This window comes from Pyxicephalus adspersus, chromosome 5 (genome assembly GCF_032062135.1).
Source record: "Pyxicephalus adspersus chromosome 5, UCB_Pads_2.0, whole genome shotgun sequence".
NCBI classification, from domain to species: domain Eukaryota; kingdom Metazoa; phylum Chordata; class Amphibia; order Anura; family Pyxicephalidae; genus Pyxicephalus; species Pyxicephalus adspersus.
Genome location: NC_092862.1, coordinates 95,674,009 through 95,690,350, shown reverse-complemented (window position 1 = coordinate 95,690,350; position 16,342 = coordinate 95,674,009). Strand labels below are relative to the sequence as shown.

Sequence of the window (16,342 nt, the reverse complement as noted above, 5' to 3'; positions counted from 1 at the left end):
CACATACGGAAAAAATACCTGTACATCTGCCAAAAATCCAGCGTTTTCCTAGTTTCCTTTTTCAGCTGCTCTAAAATCCCTAGCAGTGTTGCCAAACCTGCCAGGTTTTTCTTTACTAGACCACAAGATACTTTCCCTCTCATCTTAAAAACATATAAGGAAGGTGTTTTTAACCAGCCATGGAAAAAATCAGATGGGGCTGATAATACTGCAGTTTTAAAGAAAACAAAAAGCAAAAATTGAAAATTTTGTAAAATCCACAATTTTGGCTTAAATTTTACTCAAAAAAAATAAAAATAAAGGAAGGTGGTTGCTATTTTTTTCTATGATACTTCTTTGTCTATGACAGCTATATTTTCAGTAAGAAATTAAAATGAAATAAATGCACACAAAACAATCCAGAATGTTGTAAAAAAAAAAAATAAAAAAAAATTAGGCTATGTTGAGTAAATACAAAAATCCCTAAATAAGCAAGAAATATTTCCTACACCCTGGTATGCAAAACATTGTACATGTTGAGTACCCTAACTGTATTTGAATTCATATGTGTGAACAAAGGAAGTGCTTTCAACTATTGGTATTAATTTTAAACTCTTGTCATCTGCCTTAAAATGGGGGGGGTGTTAAGTACTTTTTCTTTTGGAGAGTCAGGGATCTATTGGAGCCCTAATGTTGATCAAGCACTTCTAGAGCAAACTCTATAAACTGATGAGCTGTAAAGGTTTCCAAAATGTCAGCTATTTATCAATTTGGGAATTATGATGTTTCACGGTTTGTTTCAGTTGTGATTTTGACAACCGATACCCTAGAATGAGACAATGAGAGAAAGAGCCTTCATCAATGACCTCCTACTAGCCATCCTCAAAGGACTTTTATTTTTTATTTTTTTTGTGGTCCTAAGCTCCCAAAGAGTAGCTCACACATCTGTAAAAAGGACTCGATGGCTGTAAAGCTGACAAAATTATTTTTACATTAGAGCTCTAAGCCTTCTGATTATATTCAAAACAAGTTTATATTTGGGGGTTTAACACTTTCAGTGTCCTCCCTGAAAAAAATGTTTCAGCCAGATGGTGCCAAGCTGAAGCTGGGTAGTGGGTGGGGGAACACACAACAAATTTAGTGTTCCCAGTTGTTCATGCCATAGGTATCCAGTAACCTCCATAACTGTTGCCCCTTTCTACTGCCCACCAATACTTCCAATCTTTGCAATGTCCAACCCTTAGTATGCACCAATTTTGCATTGTTTCTCAATTATGCTCCAATTTTTTAGTGCCCCGTTAATGTAACCCATATTTGTAGTGTCCCATGGTTTGTGCAATCATTTTAGTGTAATATTTTGCCCTAAGCAGTTGTCTGAAGACAGTCAGGTGGCTGCTGAGGGGTGCCGGGTGGTGTGCCTGGGAAAACATTTCATTGCAATGACATGTGGTAAAGTAATATTTGTTTAAAAACAAGGTGCCAAACCAGATTTTCTTTATTCATTAGTGTTATAACTATTAAAATGAGTATTAAGTCTGTGTACCAGAGATATATATTACCTCTCACAGAGAGCACATAATTATTGCCAAAAATACATTCATCCCATTTTCACATCAGAAAAATGGCAGCGTCTTTGTTCTGACATCATCCAGGGTTAGCATCTGCTTCCTGGACTGAGATAGCTCAGAAATGACAATTGTGTAAATCTGTGCATTAGCAATTTTAGGCCTTCTGCTGCAGCCTCTAGCCTTGTTACAGTGAGGGGTTTGAGGACCGGGAGTGAAGACTGAGGAAATGCTTCCTCCTGTTTGCAGCAGACTAATGACATGACAACATACAGGCAAAGTTACCTGATTGGTGCTCAAAGAATGCTTTTAATAAATAGGAACATTTAAAAAAAAAAATTTTTTGAAAAACATTGGAGCACTGATCTTAGAAGGGCCAGCCGACCTAAAGCCTCCTGGGATGCATAACATGGCAGACAGAATAGGGCTCTGCACTCCCATTCTCTCTAGTGCAGTAAAGACAGAAGGGGAGGGGCTTACCTTTTTATTATTATTTTTTTTTTAAAAAAAGAAGATAACCCTTTAATGTAAAGTAAACATTTTGGTGATAGGTCTGCTTTTAGGGTGTTTTTCCTGAAGTGTTGTAGGAGTGCATATCAACACAGGTCATCAAAATCCTAATGACTTTCACTGAGCAGAGAACATGAAATTCATGAGAAGCATGCAATTTACTTTGCATTTGTTTGATTGTAAGTTTTTTTTAATAAACTACAAACAGATTGCATAGCATTTCCTTTTTTACATGTCTAGGTGCTATTTCACACTTTAACACTCAGACACCTTATAAGCAATAATGGAGAAAAAAAGAGAGTCAAAGAAAATGAAATGGATAAATGGGCACTACTTACAGCTACTTTGTAAATAACCAACATCCAGCATTGAAAGATTTCAGGTATTAGCCGAATCACAGATGTTCAAGAAGCAGAAAAACAATCCATGAGGACATGTGGAGAGAAACAGTGAAAAAGAAAAAAAGTTAGCTTCATGTTTACTTATCATGCTCATCTTTTACAAGGTATCTGGATAAAGAAAATATGTAATTTTAAAACATTTAGCACGGTGACTGGTTCACATCATAATAAAAGTATGGCATAGTCCATATTTACAATGAATTTAAGGCGACTTTCAATGCTCTATAAATTTCCTCTTATATTTTGCACAAACTTGGCATCTTTATAATGAGATGATGGCAACATTTATCACAAATGAAACTACTGCATTTTAAAATACATTTATCAGGAAGATACAAGATGTTTTGCAGATGTGATTTAAAAACCTACTAAAGACTTCACCAAACAGAATGTGATAGGCAATGCAAATCTGTTGTAGTCACCCAAACAGAAAAAAATACATTTAAAGAGGCAGAAATTCCAGTAACACTTGTTTAGGAGAACCTACACTCCCTTTGTGTTGCATTTATAAAATAGGAAAGTAAATAAAATCCCTCCAACCAGACACAGGACTAGGAAATATAAATCAAGATTTTAACCTCCCCTACTCTAACAACATGTTGAGACTGATTGTTAAAGCATAAATTTTGTAATAAAATAATAGGTTTTGTGTAAAATTAAAAGGGCAAAACTATTTTATTAAGACTTTTCCATGCAATCATTTAAAATACACAGCACAACACACACAGAGATAGACTTTACTATTAGGTGAAGTTAGCAATGGTATGGCAGTAAAGATTTTTGCTGAAGGCAAAAGCTAACCTTCAGAGACAAGGTTGGCAAAACGATTTGTTGTTTGCTATAGGAAATTATCTGAACAAACATTCTGGAAATTAGTGATTACTATTGCACAAATAAACATTTAAAATATTGATATAACAAAATAGATCAGGGATAAATATATCCCAATAGTCCACACACTCAAAAGACTTGCCTCAATCCCTATAAACTAAATTACTTTTACAGCTGCCGCAAAATGGGGTTATTTTGATAAGCATTATTATTATTAAACAGGATTTATATAGCGCCTAAATATTATGCAGTGCTGTACATTAAATAGGGATGTGGAAGAAAGAGTAATGATCAACACAGAACACAACAGTCACTATTTTTACTATATCATGTTTACAGTGATCAACCATGTAGCCACTCCAGGGAAAAACATTATAAAAGACCTTCCTATGGTATTAAATAAACAGAACTGTCCCGTGATGAGGCAGAAACACTGATTAATTTTGATTTAACACAACATATCTAGGGGTTATAATTTTTTGGTGGTTTAAGGCACAAAGCATAACTTTGTTAAAAAGTTACGAGTACAAAATAACCAGGAAAGCAGTGCAAACTCAGACTTCACAACCGTAATTGAAGCTTGCAAAAAATCAATTTAAGTATCACAATGTCCACATAACTGCAGGTGACAATAACATTATTTTAGGTAGAAGTGCCTGAAGTACTAGCATTATTAACATTTTTATACATATAGAAAATAGGATAGGCAACTACTTTTGCCTACTTTATTTCTAAAAAGGAACTTAAAAAATGTTTGTAGAGAGATGTTTCGCTAATCAACTTAAATAAAGGTATTATACACTAGGACTCCAAAACAAGACAATATTGGGTATATTGCAAACAAAGGTTCATTTACCCCACTTTGGCTCTGTGGTGCATTAAAAGCATGTGTGTTAAAGTGAAATGCTTTGAGCCAGCCAGAAGGACCAGAACATTTGTTGCAGTGAGCAACAGGGGCAGTACTGGTAGGAAAGGAGTGCAAAAAGGGCAGCACGGTGGTTCAGGGGTTAGCACTCCGGCCCTTGCAGCGCTAGGTTCCAGGTTCTATTCCTAGCCAGGACACTATCTGCATGGAGTTTGCAGGTTCTTCCCATGTTTGCATGGGTTCCCTCCCACATTCCAAAAACATGCTAGGAGGTTAATTGGCTTCCCCTAAAAATTGACCTTAGACTTCATTGATGACATATGACTATGGTGACATAGGGACATTAGATTGTGAACTCCTTTTAGGGACAGCCAGTGACACGACTATGGACTTTGTACAGCGCTGCGTAATGTGATGGCGCTATATACTGTGTAATAATAATAAAAAGTTTGAAAACATTCAGTATGGGTGGGAAAGAAGTGCCAAGATAAAATATCATGTAGTACAAGCCGTAGAGGGCATCACAGTAGGCAGTAGAAAGGAGTACTGATAGTATGAAAGCAGTCCCCACAATGTTTGGAAGAGGTGGTCAGGAAAAAAAAAAAAAAAAAAAAAAAAAAAAAAAAAAAAAAAAAAACCAGCATGCATCATTTAGATAAAATGATGAGCAAAGGTGTGGAAGTTGTGGGATGAATAGTGCACTTTTTTGCTTTCATCGCTTGGCTAACTTTGAGACATCATTGGTGTATGAGACACCTAAAATTCTTCTATATCCCCTAGACCCCGATCTGCATCCGAGGTGGCTCTGAGCACCAGAACACAAATGAAATGAAAACAAAACCCTGAAATGCAAGGTGTCAGATGTGACAGTGAGAGAACAGGATGACATTCAAAGCAAAAAGGACATAGGACAGAATGTATTACTGCTAAGGAGTGTGTGAGGCTTAGACTATAACAAAGGTTAGAAAAACAGACATTAAGACTAAGTGCATTTTCCAGAAGCTTTTAGCACTGCTCTGGGGGGGGTACATTCCTGCCACCAATAAGGAAAGGTGAAGTAACTATGGAGTGGAAGAGTGAGCAGATAGGAGTATACTTCCTGAGTGTGTAAAGCTGAATAGGTGCAAGAAACCTCCAGTGCAGTTTTGTTTTATTAGAACACAGGATACAAGAAAAAAAGAACTGTGTAAGATGTATCTTACTGATAATATGGATACTCGAAAGTGGGATATGAGTGCTGGAGATAGGGTTCTATGGTTGAGATCTCACTAGATCGAACTAGCAGAATTCCTTGTGTGATAGAAAATATGGAAGATAGCCATAATATTATATAAAGATGACCATAGTTTACATTCTGCTTTGCATGTGCTAATTTATAGAGCTTCAGATTCTGCAAGTATTTCCAAAGATTTTCCAATGCTTCACATCTCTAGTTTTTTAGTGAATGCAGACTTTAATAAACACCCTAGATGTAGCTATAAACAAACTACGGCTTGCACTTCCATTAAGATTTATATTCAAGACTCCCAAAATAAAGCCATTTGAAGCTTGATAAATCCTCTGTTTGCTGAATCTGAATGTCTTTGTACTGCATTTAAAAACAACTTCAGTGCACTAAGAGTCTTTGGGGTGTGTTTGAAAAGCAGTGAATCTGGCATTCACCAAAACATTCCTCAGTGGGGAATCAATTACTGCTATTGACACACATGGACCTGGAATATTCTTAACCAGAGAATGTTTCTGTAAACATCAGATTCACTTCTTTATCAACTTACTCCTTTCAAAACAAATTTAATAAAAGTGAACGTACATTCAAAAAGATTTACCATCTTATTGGGAATGTATATTTTGATGAAGCAGTAACCTGGAAAAAAAAAACAAATCTACATTTTGCTTGAACTTGTCCTTAAAAATTCTTAAAATTCTTAAAAATTTTCATGCACATGGACTACAAATTCCTGTTCAGTAGCTGAACAGCTGTATATCCGCTGTTTTATCATTGAAAACACCAAGGTCTGACTGTGCTCATGGAATTTGTAAAGGATATCAATATTGTGTTTCTCACCATTATCTAAAAGGCTTGCTTCTTGAAGAAGCAGCAGTACCTGTGGACCTGCTCTGCAAGCATTTCCTCATTTCAATTTTTATTCAAATTGAGGATTTGTAGTTCCTCCTACTTCCTATTCCTCTACTCTGCCTCCCCACTAAGACATCAAGTGAGAAAACATATGGTAAGTAGTGGAGAAAAGACTGGCGACTAGCCCACAGGCAATGCTGGTCACTAGGCCTTTACTGACTTTTTTGAGCATAACTTCCTCTGAGTAAATTTTCCTTAAAGAGCAACTTCACTTCTATTCTGTTGAAAAAAAAACCCTCCAGGTGATGTCATATCTAAATTGTAACCTTTTTCTGTTCTAAAGAAATGGCTGTTTGAATTAAGGTAACATTTCCTTTGCAGACTAAAAGCTGAATAGGGGGGGTCTGGTTCTTCATAACCACTTGGTGGACTTCAGTAAGCTCCATGTGGAAAGTTGCAGTGTCTGCATCCCTTTAAAACAAACTCATAAGGAATGTCCAACCAAATCTAAAATCCTTATTGTTGAAAAACACAGACCTCTAGGAACATCAGTGAGCTAATCTCACAAGCAAGAAATTTCTGGGGGCATTTAGTTCGCAAACAGTATAGAAAACATTTCGAGAATGGTATATTGCATAAAATGTTTTCACAGTTTTTTTTAAGTGGCTGCTTTAAGTAGAATGGATAGAAAGGTAATAAAAAAGTAATGTATAATACCATTAAATTAAAAGTCAGTTGTGTAGCAACTGATAACTGTATTAGGTTCTCCTTTAAATCTGCATCTCTATATACAGAGAGGGAGCATTGAAAACATTATCATTCACAAATCTTAGCACTAGAATAATGGTATTTTCTTTTGAATATAAAATGTCACTTCTGGTAACCTCCTGCCAGTCTACAATATCATATTTAATAGATGAGATCATAGATCTGCAAGTGAAAGAGGAAGCATTAGTTTATTCAGTCCAGAACTGTGATACATGACTGCAGATAAAATAGAAAAAGGCCAGACACACACGGAAAACCAGTGAAAAGTTGCCTTTCATGTTTCATTGTTTGAGGTGGCCTGCCAAGCGTGCACTACAGTAATATTTACTGTCACGTGTCACACCAATTGACAATCTAGGGGTATCAAGCATTAAAAGAAGTTGATGACTTGGAATAAAGGCCAATGCCTTCCAAGATTTTCTGACAATCATGAATCCAAACAGTCTCCTCTGGATTGATAAAAAAAAGTTCTTATTAAACAATTTAATTTACCGAAGAAAAAAAAAAAATCAGTTTATCCGGTCTGTCTTCATGGAAGCATCTATACTGCCATAAATGGAGAATATCTACCCTGAGACCTATTTGGACAAGTGTTAGTAACAACTTTGTTATATAAGCCAACAAGAGAACACCTTTTTTAAAAATAGAAAACATTTTAAAAATATCTATCATTTTTAACAATGTAACAAATTCTGACAGTTAACCAATAAACTGACAGAACTGCAGATAAATGCTGAAATGTGTTCATCTGCTCGAAAGCATTTTTATATTTGAAGCTTTAAGGACAGAATGTGATCACTATTTTAGAGTGGTTACAAAATCAGGAAACAATCTGATTAGTTCTTATCGAGTGAGAACCCAGATGTCATTTTGCTGCTTGTGTCAAGGGGAAATATAATCCTTAACAGAAAGAAATTTCCCTTTAGTTGGGGGGAGATTTCTTCTGACTTTCATTTGTATCTAAGGCAGTAAGTTAGGAACAATATCTTTTTTTTTCATTTTATTAAACAAAACAAAAAAAAAAAAATACTTGGACTGGTTTTCACTGTTTGAGGATCGGGCCACATTTGTCTCTCAATTTTTTTGAGCATTTGTCACAAACATGCTTGCTGAATTTACTGGACTGTAAAAACAAAAACATAAAATTTATCTCGTCCAAAAATGTGGGCAGCTGATGCTTTGGTGATTTTTTAAATAAGGTTCCAGAACCTAATTGACTTGTTAAGCTTTAATCCAAGTCAAGTTAAGACTATTCCAGATCTTACTAAATTCCTTGACCCTTTAAACCTCTCTAAGAACTGTGCTTCTATACAACATCACAGCAGCCCTACATCCAAAGCCTTGTCACTAATTATGTGGTTTCCATTTATTTCAGTTATGGAGGTTTGCCCATCAAATGCGAGTTATCTGGAGCAGTATGTGTGCAAAAGTAAAAATGCCCAATCTCAGACTGACAACCTTCCATAAAGGCATTTTCAGATTTGCATAACTTTTCCCCAAGGACCAGTACAGGGTTCTCCGCAGGCCCTTTTAGCTGGGCGCACCACCCGGCACTTTTCAGCCCCCACCCGGCTGTTTTTGGGTAGTTACTAAAGAGTTTGGTCACAATACAGTTGCTACCACCCGCCTACAATTTCTTCCCACCCAGGGTTGAGCACAATTTCAGAGGGTTGAGCACTGCAGTACACTGCTTGCCTCAGTGCTGCCTTAAAAGAAGTACTGAGGCAAGGTGCTTTCAGGAAGCTTTACATAGAAACTTTTGACCCATCCTACTCCCCCATGATCTACCTGAATTGCCCAGAAAACAGAAAGCCAAAAATATAGTCAATGGATCTATTTAAAAAAACAAAAGGATTTTTTTTGACAAACAGCTAGATAAACATTGCAGTTATTTTGGATACTTAAAGTTTTTTGTTTTCGCATGCAAGTCCACAGGACTGCAAAAACCCACTTCAAGCAGGATAAAAGCTGGTCCAAGGGTGAACAAGTGCAGATCAAATGCCTTTAGCATAAGACAAAAGCATCCTTTTATCTGAAAGCTTTTCCACTGGACCAACAACAGTAAATGTTTTAAAAAGCACTTCCCTATCCTGTTACATTATGTTCTGAGTCGGAGATTATTATGGCAGACATCCTTCTAAAATGAAAGCCACCAATTAGGAATGTTGTTCGGTATAGATGTTAAATAGCCAACATCATTGGCTTGACCCTATGATATGAGTTAAAATGAAATGACACTAAATAATTAAACTTAAGTACAAAATGTTCTTCAATCCATCTGTTGACCTGTGTATCAGAACTCAACATGTGCACTGGTCTAATATACACAGGAAAAAGAAAAACTTTAAATTTAGATAGGACATCTTGCGAAATTACTTCCTTCTTGTAAGATCTTTAAAAATGGTTTGTAGTCCACTGTTACAGATTCTTTTTTCATTACTTTTTTCATGTACTTGAAATCTTAAATCCCTTTTTTTCCCATCAAAAGGCATTTTGTATGTTCTCGTCTAAACTATGACTAGCTACATAGCTTTAATTTCTCTCCGTGGAGTTCCACAACTGAGATATTTCCACTTCCTGTTTGTAGAATGGCCAGTCCACAGAAAGGAAGTAGAAATATCAGAGAGATACGACTTCAAAGTCAAAGAAATGGTGTTTGTATGTCTCTGAAGCATTTTTATTGACATAAATGTACTTTCTGTAAGATTTCCATATATCTGGAGTTCAGGTACACTTTAACAAAAAAACACCTCAATGCAATGTCAAACAAACTAATGGCCAACCACAAAGAGGACAGTAGATGCGATCTGATACACAACATCTATACATTCTTTAGCAAGACACCATGAAATGTAAAGAAATGTATGCATTTTTCTTACTTATGACATACAGGGAAACCAGCACAGAGATATCTGCTAAAACAAGCTCTAATTGTTTTGACAGCACAAAGAGTGGCTTCATACTACAAAACTCCTTGCATTTTAATGATTGTACTTTGTCTTTTACCAAAAATAAAAAATAAAAAGATATATAACACACAAGACAGCAAAATGCAGTAAATTTCTGACTGGCTTTAGCTGTAAAAAAAAATAAACTTCCACTTAACAAGCAGACCTTGAAACCCCACTTATTTCCTATTTCTAAACATACTGATCTATGCCTGGGCGTTATATCGGGCCCAGCACTTTATCTGAACTCTTGCATCAATCACTAGTTTGGACTAGTCTAGATTATGGTTTGGCCGATAATTATTCAAGTCACAATAATAAAGAATATGAATTAACAAAGATAAACACATTTGACATTGTCATATCTTTCCTGAACAAAATATTTTTAGGAATCAAGGTCACAACAGCAGCAGTTCGGTCATAGAATTTTCTGATACAACTTCATTAAATGCGAGTTATTTAGGCAAAAGAGCATACCCACATAACAAAACTTCCCCACCACCAGTGTACACCATTGATATGAGAGCTGTGAAGATTAGTAAACATATAATGTCTTTACCAAAAAGCAAAAAACACTTTGCCTCATCTGTGGAACAATGAATGTAACAGTGGTCTTTAGTACTCATCAACATCTTGTGATCACTACAGAAAGGGAGACCTGATCTAGTTTTCAAATTTTTTTTTCAATATTTCAATGTAATAAAAAAACTCTGAAAAACAATCTAGAAATGCGTAAAAAACAAAATGCAATAATTTCTAAGCATTCCGTTTTTTTGTTGTCCATAGGATATTTGTATGTTTATGCCTATTTGCTACTGAGCTGTATATACTCTCAAGGTACAAGTATGTATGTATATACACACACACATAAAACTTTTGTACTATAAACCAGCTACATTCTAAAGGTGCACCATCAGCCTAGACAGGAAATGCTTCTAAATGTAATCTGGCAAGGAACAAGTTAAGGTAGCATGCTCATGAGCTGACAGACCACATTGCTGTAGGCTGCTTCTGTTCACATGTGATGTGGGGGAGGGAGTGCAGAAACTTTCTATTTTCTGAGGTTTGTATGAAGAGCTCTGTACAAGTAGGGTGTATGTCAACTAAAGGTCTAACATTCTATATACAATGGGCAGAGCTGGAGGAAAAACAACTAAAACAGGAAAATCGGAAGAGGAAATGCCAGAAGCATGACTGGACAACTACCATACAGAAAGGAAGGGATAGTAGTGGGGGATGCAACTGCATCATTCACATTAAGCTGTAAAATACAGTCACAAGTTATACTGGAAAGGAACAACATATTTGTTCCACTGAAAGTGACCATTGGACAATAGGACTGTCTGGCAGAAAACAACATCAACAAAACTTTAAAATAATATCCACTCACGCAAATTAAAGACTTACAACACCATTTCAACTTTATTTTGTAACCGGAAAGTCTGCTAGATTTTCACTTGAGCATATGTATGTCTGTAAGTTGTGGCCTCCAACACAGAATAACAAGAAATAAAACACAGAAAGAATATTATGGCACACACAGCATACCAAGGGACCCATGAAGAGTAAAGGCTGTATGTCTCAGAGCAGGAAAACCATTGCTTTATTGCGGCAAAAGAGGGCTGCACAGGATGGTGGTGACATAGCCTAAAGAATAAAGTGTACCAAAAGCAAGTCAAAATAATCAGTGGGTCCAAAAGAAGAAAGAAATTTTACTAAACCTTTACAAAAATCAATGAGCCAACCCATCACCTCTTATGTTAGGTCATTTTCCTGCAGTAACTTGGCATGGCGGGTAGCAATATCATAGAAATTCTCGTCACTTTCACTGTAGACATCAGAATGCCTAAATGCCATGTTTTTACCCAGCCTCTATCAAGCCTGCCTAACCGATTAAAAAATATTACTTGACAAGAACACCTACCTAATTATGTAGTTATATCACAGACATAACCCAGGTAGGGAGTTAGTTGCACCCAAAGCTCATGATTGCTTTTATTGTGAAAAAGGACACTAATTTGGCGAGCCATAGAGGCGATTTGCAGGAATAGGCTGTCGTTTCTGGTCAGAAAAGCCTGGGAAAGTAAAGGCTGCTACCTACAATTTAAAGAACTGCAGGATGCCTAACAAATGAAATCCTGCTAATCCACCCACTAGAGTTTCTAGATAAGTGTATACATACACTGTGCGGTAGGTAACATCCTCTGGACAACCCTTTCACCTCAGGGAGAAACCAGAAAATATGTTTCAGGTCTAAAAAATGAACTGAGGGTCAAAACAAGAATGTCCCCATTTATAGTAATAATCAGGAAACAATGCCTATTACAGTGTTCTTTAACATGCCAGTCTTCTAGACATCTAAAAAGATTACTTGTATCATCCTACCAGCTCTGCCAAATTGTATTGAACCCAGAAGTATACAGGCACCTGCATCAAATGGGAGGTAAGTCAGCCAGAGCCCAAGAACATCTATAACTGGAGAATCCCTGGAAAAGCTGGTTAATCCCTAGAAACATTGACTTACATTTATTTAACATATATGCCTTGTGGCATTTTATATTGCACACTATACAGGCAGCAATATATACTTCAGCCTCTACACTGTACTAGTAGCTTTCTCCACTTTACTAAAGTATTTTGTTTGCCCATACAGCTATATATAGATGCTAATTGCTATGGCATCGTGCTTTTGGATAGTTTTAATGTTTTTTTTATAATCTGTTACTCATTTTTCCATCAGTTACTTTGTTTAGAACCACAGGAAATGAGAGTATTATATTATTAACTTTGTTAAGCAAATCCCAGGTGCAATTCTCCTATTAATGGAAGCAAATTTTCCAGTGTCAAATAATCCTTACAACATAGATTTGAATAGTGGAATCCTTAACTGCAGTATATTTGTTATCATTCTATGACCAGAATTTTCCAAACATTGCTTTAAAAAATACTAAATAGACCAACAAGTAAAAAGTTTCAGAGACCACATTGAGAGATGTAATGACTACTGGATGCACAGCCATCAACTGTAAAGCAGTGTGAGAAAAATTCTCTTGTGATTTCTGGAGGGGAATATGACAGCACGTGATACTGAACACCACAATCAGTTATCAAAGCCCAAGTACCGGTATGTAAATCTCAAAAAGCACAACGCATGTTAAAGGTAACTACAATGTCAACTAAGTAAAGAATGACAGTCATTTTTTTTTTTTTCCCAACAACTCTGTGTTCCGGTATATGGAATGAAAAAAATCTTTGGGACACAATGCTCCAATCGGCTTTACAACAAGTTTTTCTCTTTACATAAAAAGAATGAAAAAGTAGTTGTCTCAAACTAGACAACTAACATTTTATTCACATTCAATAATAAACTCTTGCTGTACCTTAAAAAAAGCCCCTTGCCGCGATTATTTACAAGCACGATCTATTAACCACAATGTTATTTTGAGGAGGTATAATCAAGAGCAAATACAGGCAAAAAATGCATTTCCAATGAAACCTTAAAGAACTGACACTATCTGAAATTCTTCACCTCCAAAACAAATTACCTTTAAAAGGGGGTAAACAGCTCTAAACATAGCAAAAGTCACTATTAAATATATAAAAATATAGTTTACAAAAATAGCTATTAACTACTGTGAAATGACGTACTTCTGAGCCACTATTCTGTCTTTGACAACAGTGATTTATAAACGTATGCTTGCATTTCACTATGTTAAAAACAGACAAAATGGCCAAGAAATTTACATTTTTTTTTTTATTACTTTCAAAATTCTGCAAGCAAAACATCCAAAGGTTCCGTAGCTCAATAAATATAATTTCTTAAATAAGGTATGGAAAACCCAAAACAGGCTGCAGGCTAGCATTGTTATTGATACGAACAAAAAGCTGTTAGACTCGTGAAACAAAATGTAACGTTCACCTTCCAAACTTTGTTCCTCCATTTCCTCCAAAATGAAGATTTCTCCCTCTGCCTTTCCGGCAGGAGCACAGCTATCCGGCCCCCTGGACATAAATAAAGTAAAAGTAGGTCTGTGCCTGACAGGCGCTCACCAAAGCTCCAGACATCTCTGACAATGATCAGGAGGGGCCTCTTCCTGAAGTCCAACCCATTACAGAGGGAAAAAAATGAATCAAGGGGGGAGCCCAGACTTGCTTTCCCAGGGCATTTATGGGATTTTTACAGATTTTTTTCCCCCTTAAATGACCCAAAAGTCAAACTTTAAAGATTCCACTTTTGAGAGTATTCCTAATTTGCAAATAATGTCAAAAAGAAATCTGACATTTTGCTCTGAAAAAAAAAAAAAAATCCACTGCAAGCATCTCAACCATGTAATAAAGTAACACAGCTGCTATCCTTCACTCACAAAGACAATGTAAGTGCTTACACATGTAGGATAACATCTTCCAACTCGGGGCCATGAGACCAAATAAATATATAAGAGATCCCATCTCCTTCATAAGAAACTGGAAAGTTTCATAAATATTGGGAGCTTAAAATATAAATTGCCTTTGAAAAGAAACTCCTATTACTAGCTGTATGTCTAATGTATTTACTGTCCAAAATATTCTTCCTATTGGTAGTCAGTATGATTTTTCAGGTGCACAAAACTCAATGCACATCAGACCTTTCAATAAAATTGCCATCAACATATATAAACGTCCCATGAATTACAAGTGATCAAATGTAAACGCTACAAACAAAATACTGCTAAAACTTTATAACCTATATTCATTTAACAAAATAAAACTTTACGCTTGGAAACAAAGAGAAAACAGTTACATCTCGCAATCTACAAAGCACCAATAATAATAATTTGATTTTATCTCATTTTTATTCTCTGAAGGAAATGTAACTTGTCAGTACAGGCAAGTCCTTAACACATATTGTAATGTAATACAATATACAATGGAAGAAAAAAGAACAAAAAAACAAAAATAGAACCCATCATATAATATATGTGTGTGTCATATATAAATGACAAATCACATTACCATTTATTGGCAAAAAAAAAGTATTGAAGGATCAAACTATGGAACTGTTAAAGTAGGATAACCGGCATCCATATACTAACCACACCAAGAATTTCAAAGCCACTTCAATCAATTTTATGATATTGTAAAAAAAAGGCTAAAAAAGCCACTGGAATCTACCAACAGATTCTAATGAAACCATGACAAAACTATTGAATTGGTTGATGGTCAGAGTTGATTTGTAAGATCTTGGGAAAGTTGGGGGCCACCAATAAATCCCATAGGTCTTTCCACAGGATTTGGGATCCTCAGCTTTCCCAGGATCCTGAGTTGGGGGTGAGTGACATCACCGACGCCTACAGGAAGTGGCCGTGAAGCCAATGTAGAAGGGAGGATGTAAGATTATTGGACTGTGCATTTCATTTATTTTTTAAATTTATACAATAAATGGCAAATAGTTTAATATCATACAATTAAAAAAAACTCGATGTGTCTATGAGTACAATTCCCTGGCTAGTAAGGAAATATAGATGGAGCTGCTTTGAACAGGCCCTAAACCACCATACATTGCAGAATCACATACTTGGCATTATTGCTATGAATAGTATGTAGTATATTTGGGGTACAATGCTATTTATTTTCCCTTGTGCTCAGGAAGCCATTCTTCTGCAGGACATGGAGGCCTCATCCTGCCCTCATGTACAGGAGCCCTCTGCACTACATTCTTCACTCTATATAAACAGTGTTAGTACCCAGCTGCCTCTCTTCCCCTCCTGTTTCTGCGGGGCCTCTTCCCTCCATCATTCCTCCCTCTGGCTGCACACAACGGGGCCTCACACCATGCTCTCCACACGGCAGGCACCGCTCACATTCAGACCAAGCAAGCCCAGGCTGCATGTGACACTCACCCATGATGCCTCCGGTGCTGTACAGTCGTCGCCTCGCCTTGTACGCGTCTCTGCGCTCTCTCTCTCTTACTGACACAGCCCCGGGACGTTGCCGTGCGCACTACGTCTACGGAGGGCAAGGAAGCAGCAGCTTCTGCCCACACTCTGACGTCAGGTCGTAGGCGGTACGCTGCTAGTGGAATCTCTCCGCCCGACATACATAAGGGGAGGGGGTTAATAGTAGAAAGCCACGCCCACCGTCTCGTCTACACGTCCGTATGGTAGGCGGGGCCGTGTACGTAAAAACTCCGCTAGATGGGCGGGGCTGTGCGCGTAGTAGCACACATAGGTGGGCGAAGTTGTGTGAGGAAATATACGGCCAGAGCGTCTAGCATTACAATGGAGGGCTTGTGCGCCGTAAAGTGGGCATGAAGCTGGTGCCCTTCATGGAAGCCTTTCGGCTGCTTTATTCGTGGGTTTTGTTTTAGAAAATACGCTCATGAAGGAAATAGTTACGCGGGTAGAATTGACGGCACCAAT

At 36.9% G+C, this 16,342-nt stretch overlaps 1 long non-coding RNA gene across 1 annotated transcript; it reads right to left on the bottom strand.

Moving 5' to 3' along the window:
- Positions 1-870: 870 nt before the first annotated feature.
- On the bottom strand, positions 871-15,998 carry LOC140331290 (uncharacterized). Its single transcript, XR_011920911.1, has 2 exons — positions 15,824-15,998; positions 871-2,397 (listed from the first exon to the last, which is right to left on the bottom strand). It is a non-coding gene; the product is annotated as an uncharacterized lncRNA (long non-coding RNA).
- Between the last annotated feature and the right edge of the window lie 344 nt (positions 15,999-16,342).